Below are 7,656 nucleotides of genomic sequence, written 5' to 3'. Positions count from 1 at the left end.
CTGGTATTTCCCTCAGGCTGAGTGTGCTGTCATGTTTGTTCAGAAGATATGTTGACCATTTTTGTCAGTCCTAGAATTTATATCATACAGTTGTTTGTCAAAGCCCCACCTATCCTGTACAGCACTTCCTTTCTGATAATTGCTACTGAGATACAGAGGTAAATAATGGAAAGGGGAGAAAACTCTCACCATTGTCTTGAGGGAAGTCTGTTAAAACATGAACTCTGATATTTTCTTCCAAGCTCCTCCCGTGATAAGCTTCTGAGGATCCCTGGAATTTCCTTGCATTTGGACACTGTCCTGAACTGTTGTCGGAAACAGTGAGATTAGGAAGGTGCCATTTGGTGCTGAAGGATTCTCAGTTTTGTCAAGAATGAATGGAAACACAGAGTGGTGAGCTGCTCTTAGTCTACCACACTCGTGCATATGAGATCCAAGGAGAACAAACACCTTGCAAATGAGAAAAGACACCACCAGGGAGATGGGCTGCAGAAGATAGTCAAAATATCAAAGTAGAAAACAAGTGCTTCAAAATAGGATCAGTGACAGATGACAGCAAGAGTCATATTCCCACTGTGACACTTGAAAAAAAGGAGGCAGATGAGAAAGTTCTCACTGACTCTTTGTGTTAAGAAGCATTATTAATCAAAAACGATCCCCTAGGAATTAAAAGTTACAAGCAAGTTACGTCACAGCTGGATGTCCACCTTGGTCTGTGCTGTTCACCAGGGAAAGCAGCTCATCCCCTACTCAGTGAGGCCAGCAGGACATCTAGTGGCAGAATAACGCTGAAATACACAGGAGAATTTACTCGACTCTGAAGACTTGCTTCATTTTTTATACAGCTCGATTATCACCTTCTTTCTGCCACATATAAAAAGGACTGGTTGAGAGTTCAATGATACATTTTGAACTGATCAGCTGAAAAAATGTATTGAAATAATGCTTTCCTATATCTTCCAAACTCCGGCTTTATGGAGATAAAGCACTACTATAACTACTATGTTTTCTGCCTGTCCTCAGCCTCCCAAGACACTGTTCACCCTGACTCTCTCCTTCTTTTTGAGGAGTTGGACATATCACTATTGTGTCTGATTATGTTTTTTGCCTACGTGTGAAGGGTTCTATATGCCATTGCTGCTGATTGACATGATCCTGTTATACAGCTTAGAAAAGTGGTTTTTTACCATCTCTTCTGTCCAAAAATGGTTTTTAAGAGCTTTTTGTATTTTGGCTTTCATGTCAGTGGATTTTGTTTAAAGACTCACCAATTATGTTGAACATCTTTGTGCAGCTGTTCCATTTAGTCCAAGTTTGTTCTTCACTGGACACAAACCAGTCACTATTCAGCTTTGGCAGCTGCTTAAAAAACAAAACAAAACAACCCCCAAACAAACACATCCCCCCTAAATCTTTGCAATGGTGAAATTAAACTTCTTAGTGGAGCAGGAAATACTGCCATTTTACCTGCAGTGAATCACAGAATCATAGAAAGGTTTGAAAGGGCCCTTAAAGATCACCTTGTTATACCCCCCTGCCATGAGTAAGGACACTTTTCACTAGAACAGTTTGTTCCAAGCCCTGTCCAACCTGGCCAGACCCACTTCTAGGGATGGGGCAGCCACAGCTTCTCTAGCAGCCTGTGCCAGGGCACACCATCCTCAAAGCCAAGCATTTCTTCCTAATCTCAATCTACCCTGCTTCAGTTTAAAGTAATTTCCTCTTGTCCTATCAGGTTCATAATCTGAGTTACCTTTGTTAAAATCTGTAGTCCTTACTCTGCATTTATTCTACAGTCACAGACAATGGTAAATCCACAATGGTTAATCCAATGAATGCTGCAAATGAAAGATGAAATATGTGAACACTGTCTAGGACTAGGTAGTCTAACTCTAGGTAGGAATTCTCACTTTTATAATGACTTTGCGGGGTTCACAAGAGACCTTTGGCCAATAATGGAAGATTGTTGCTGCAGTAACAAGACAGTTGCTCTACCAAGAGTGGGATGTGGCCCAAATTCTAATGGGAATTTAGCAATGTTCAGTACTGCTATGGCTAAAGTAAGCAGTCAAGAGCTAAAGTAAGCAAATCTCTATTCATCACCTGGTCTGTGGTACCCAACTACATCCATGGTCCTACTCCAACTCATTTGCAACTGAAAGCCAGTAAACTGCTAGCTTGGTTTGGAAAAAAATCAAATTTAAGCTTTGAAGTCAAATAGGCATCACAAAGTGAAACACTGAAATACCTAATTACCTGCTGGTTTGGGCCAAAGAGGCAGCTAGGGATCTTGAAAACATTTGGAATTAGATATTTATTGTGATTCCATGTCAGCTATGAAACATTAAAAAGTTTAGAAGAATTAATAGAAAAAGAAATACAAGGGAGTTTTGAAATTACCCTTTCATCTTTAGTAGTGACTTTTTAGTAGTGACTTTTTTTTTGTAGTCATGTTTTTTGTGGTAGTAATTACAACATTTTAAGTTGCAAAGAGAAACATCACTTTTACTACTAATGTCCACATCAAATCTTAAGCAAACCAATGAAGACCACTTTTAAATTATCTGCAACCTTTCAGCTCTGCACATAGACACTCTGCTGAATACCTTAGTCCTATCATTTCTTCTCTTCTCCTTTTGATTTGTCACATCCAGTAGAGAAAGTCTCCTCCACCTCCAAGCACAACTTCAGACAAGGAGACACAGAAAGTCTGCCAAACATTGGCTGTGCTGGCAAAAGAGAACCACCTCTCACAGGCAAAAGGAGGTATCACCCAGAAGAATCTGGAGATGATGTTCACCTTAGAAGGGGCTGCTGTTGTCCCCTCTCCTGCACAACATAGTCTGCAGGATCCCTGCAGAGAGCAGCAAACAACACCCACCCTCCCTGGGCTTGCACTTCAAGGCAGGGCACAGCTGGAGCCACAGCCACCCTCTCTCCACTAATGCCTCTGCACCCAGCTGGAGTACCATGCTACAGCAAAATATCTGATTTAACTCTGACGCCTTCACATGATAAAGAATCCATCCTGCTTTCTAATGACCTTCTCTAGTGCTAATTAATCACCCTGTTGACACCCTGCCTTCCTTGTCAAATCCTTGTCTCCAAGCCTGCAGTCTCCTGTTAACTCCTGCAGTCCTTCTGTCAGAGCCTGAAATGTTATCATTTATGTCTTACACATTTTTATAAAGGACTTTTGCCTGTTATAGCAAAACTGTATAACAAAAGCTGCATGGAAGACCACCACACCTTGAGTGGGCCTCCTGACTGAGGCCCTGGACTGCAAGTTGATGGAGATAAGGTAAAATTATTCAGGTCTGGGCTGGTGGAGATACATTCACAGGAGGATCAAGCCTAGCACTTTGGGGTGGAGATGGCAGACTCAGGCTCATCTGCTGCCAGGCTCACACAGACCCTCACACCAAAGAGGGGAGGAAGAGAGGTTTTGGATGTGTGGTGAAGTAGCCTCTGGTCCAAGGCAGTGAACCCATCCTCCGCTGTGCAGACCAGCTCAGCTGTGGGGTCCCCACTCCAGGAAAGCTGCATCTCCAGGAGAGCAGAGGGGGTGTCATGGCCCATCAAAGCCTCCCCCACAAAGGGCTTCCCAGACCCTGCACCAGACTGCTGCATGTAATGCAAAATGATGCAACAGATTCAGACTCTTGCTAGGCACAGTGTCAAACCTACCCCCCTCAGGGCCTTCCCATCTGTCTAAATTTGTATTAATCCATTGGATTCTATACTCTTCGGTGCAGGGGACCCTCATCACCAAGAAGAGGAGATGGAGGGAAGTGACGATGCTGGAAATGATACAAAGTTTTAAAAATTTCATGTATCTTTTTTCAGTTTTATTCCCCATTGCCCCGCGGGGAAGGGAATTGAAGCTTCTTTTCAGGGGACTATCCTACCAGGAGAGGTCTAAGGAGTTTAACATCCCAACACACTGGGAGTAGCACAGAAGATACACAAAAAATAACAACCATTAATGACCATCAACTCCAAACATCGCCCCTGGCACAGTTGGAGACACCTGGTCTGGGAAAAAAATAGATAGGAATGAGAACCAAATTAGCATTGGAGGTGAAGAAATCTGTATCCAATAGGAACCAAATACGAAGAACTGCACAACTTGGGACCAATGAACATTGAACCAATGAATTTCTATGGGTTTTGACTGTGTAAAATATGTGAAAAATCTAGTAAAATCCATGTGTGATGGAATGACTTTCTCTGCACCACCTGAGCAATGTGTGGAAGAAATTATTTCTGTTGCACATCCTAGCCAGAACAACATCCTGGCCAGAATAAAGTAATGCCTTGATTCTCTAATAATAAAAATGTTGTTGGATTTTTTTGTTTGTTTGTTTGTTTGTTTGTTTGTTTGTTTTCCCACAGTTTTGGTGACAATGAGACATCTTTGGGACACTCAGAAAGGTAATGTGTTTTCTATCTAACCCCTGTCACTCCCCTTGTTCCACACTTTTTCCTCTCCTCTCCTCTCCTCTCCTCTCCTCTCCTCTCCTCTCCTCTCCTCTCCTCTCCTCTCCTCTCCTTTTCCTCTTCCCTTTTCCCCTTTTTCCTTTTTCCTTTTTCCTTTTTCCTTTTTCCTTTTTCCCTTTTCCTTTCTCTTTCCCTTTTCTTTCATTTTCTTTCTGCCTCTTTTAGTATTAAATCATTATTTTAATTTTTTTTTGCATTCAGATCTAACCTCTTTTGTTTTTAATTAAGTTTTGGGGTACATTTTGAACCTCTCTGGGTTCAATGTGTTTTATTCACAGACTTAATTTTCTTTGCTCTTCTGTGTTTAGACTGGTTCGTAACACCTTCTCTGCAGACAGGCAATAACCTGAGGGCAACCAGCATCTCTGCAGTATTAGTGACTATGTCTCTTGCAGTAAATATTTTGGGTCCTGCTTTGTTCCAAAACCTTTCAAAGGAAAGATCAGCTGTATAAGGATAAAAACACTATCCAAAGCTATAATCAGTAATATTAATCTTAAGGGAGGCTATAAATACCTATGGCCTTATGTGTGGCTGGACTTCAAGCTACTATGGAGAAGGAAGAGGAGAAAGCTTTTGCTTCAGGCATCTCACCTTATAAAGATCCTAAAGAGAGGTTTGTGATTTTCCTTGTGGTGTTGAGTCTAGTCAGTGTCTGCACAAAGATAGTGAGCTGCAGTTTTAGTGAGAATGACAATTTTAGTGATACTGCAAACCAAAGAGGCCCATCATTTCCCAAAAGAAAAATAAAAGACTGGAGGAATTGTCTAGGATGGCTTCTCATTTGGGAATGGAGAAGACACAAAATAAGTAATTGTTTAGCTCACAAAACTGGGAAGATCTCTTTCTCTGTTCTATTGCTCTAATGTAGGAACCAATGAATGTGGATTGTCACTTGATACCTCATTTCAGTGCAAACATGAAGAGTTCAAATCCACAACAAATTGAGCTCCAAGTACTTCTTCTGGACAGACTTGGCTGCTCTTCCCAGAAACCCCTTCCTCCTCTTCTCTCATCATTATTGGACTTGTTTTCAAAATGTCAGCCAATGAGGTAAAGGAAAATGCGTGGCCAGAGACCAGATGACTCTTAGGTTTTACAAGGCTCCTTGGCATCAATTCCAGCTCACGAGCTATTGCTTCTCACTCCTTAGGAAATATGAAAAGTCAGTCCAAAAAGGCCAAGGGAGAGTCAAGGCAACCTCTGAACTATCAAAAACAGGCCATTTGTTTAAATATTTAGAAATTACCACTGAAGCAGACAATCACTTACTGAGAGCAGGTAACCAAGAATTTTATTTCATTGAATCATGGCACCATAGAAGAGTTTCAGTTAGAAGTGATCTTAAAGTTCATCTTGTTCCACTCCGTGCCATGGTCAGGGAAAATAGACCAGGTTGCTCCAAGCTTCCTCCAATGTGGCCTTGAACACTTCCAGGGTTTCTCTGGGAAACCTGTGCCAGGGCCTTACCACCCTCACAGCCAGTAATTTCTTCCTAATCTTTAAATTAGGAATTAAATCTCTAAATCTCTTCCTTAAATTCACCCACCTTCCATTTAAAGCCATTCCCTCTTATCCTGTCACTGCACATCCTTGTCACAAGTCCCTCTCTAGGTTTCTTGTATTCCAATAAAACCAGTTATTACAGTCTTGGAATCCCTTTGATGGTTTTTCAGTGCCACCATTTCCCAGAATAGCTAAAGTACTCAGAGATCTGAAATTACATGAAAGAAGACATTTTAATAGCATCTGATTTTAAAGGCACTGTCCATAAACACAGCTAGGGGCAGGGGGCTGCAAATCAACCAGCTGAAACCTGAGGCATCCATCACCAGCCTCATTATAAAATCTGGATACACTTGCCAGTAACAGATGCTCTCCCTTCTGGTTTTCCTTGCACATCCCTAGTTGTTCTGAGCACATTGGGATTAATGCAAAAGAAGGTGGTTGTTATTTAAATACAGGTGGGTCTCTGCAGACAGCTCCGTAAGGCCATGCTGAATGCTGCCAAGCAGCAATTTAGCGTTGTCTCTGTTTGCACAGTGACTTGGAAAGCACAGAAGAAGGAAATGTTTTCTCCATGACATACTATGGGCTGTGTACATTCAGCATCCTTCCTCAGCAGCTGCACTTCATAAATGTCATCAGCAGCCTGAGAGTCCTTTAGGGCTGCCATTGTCAAGAATGACTCTAAAGCAACCATGCAGGGACAACATCCCTGCACCAGAATCCCACTGGTCACACTACAAAGAGTCCTTACATGACTGGGCTGCAAGACTGAATTCATCAGAATAAATTCAATTTCAGCTGCTTATTGGGAATCAGCAGGTTTAGTGATCTAGTAAGCTATCCAGTCCCCACATATACATCATATTTAAAACCCAAAATAATCCAAATATGCCTGACTTTTCAGTTAAAAAAAAAAAAAAAAAAGTAAATTAATTACACTGCCTGTCTGCTAGAATATACTAAATTGCCAGGCAGAAATGGTGATAACAGTTTTTTGCATGCTCTTACATATACTGTTCCTCAACTTGATATTTTTAGCCCAAAAGGAAAACAAGTTTTTAAATCCTGTAAATGTCTTAGGCTATTTGTGTCAGCTTATCAAGGTTCCACTAGAATCTTTGAACCAGCTGGCCAATTTCACAGAAATATGGGAAAGGAAGATGGGTCCTACAGAGCCACGAGAGACAGAGACTCTGAAGTTCATCTTGCTATAGCACACAGCTGGATGTGGACTTACCCTTTATCAAATAGAGAAACAACATAGGTGAGCTCCCCTTGGAAGGGAAGGCAAAATGAAGCATCTTGGAGCAACCAGGTCTAGTGGAAGCTGTCCCTAAATGGCAGGGCATGGAATGTGATTATCTTTAAGGTCCCTTCTAACCCAAACTAGTCTGGGATTCAATGATTCAACTGCAGGTTCCTGGTTTCCAGTCTCCTTGGACCATGAGCTGAGCACAGGGTGTGCTCAAAGTGCCTACAAAGATCAGAGACCTGTATGACACCAAAGCAGGCCATGCTCAGCAAGATTTACCATCATACACATTAGTAGCTAGTGGTACCTAATTATACAAATCAACAATTTAAAAGATGAGAGCCAGAGCAGAGAAAATAAAGAGACATGCCAGTGTAAAGCACAGAACATTTTTT

This window comes from Zosterops lateralis (genome assembly GCF_965231275.1).
Source record: "Zosterops lateralis genome assembly, chromosome: 2".
NCBI lineage: Eukaryota > Metazoa > Chordata > Aves > Passeriformes > Zosteropidae > Zosterops > Zosterops lateralis.
The sequence above is the reverse complement of the archived record's forward strand: the minus strand, read 5'-3'. Positions refer to the sequence as shown.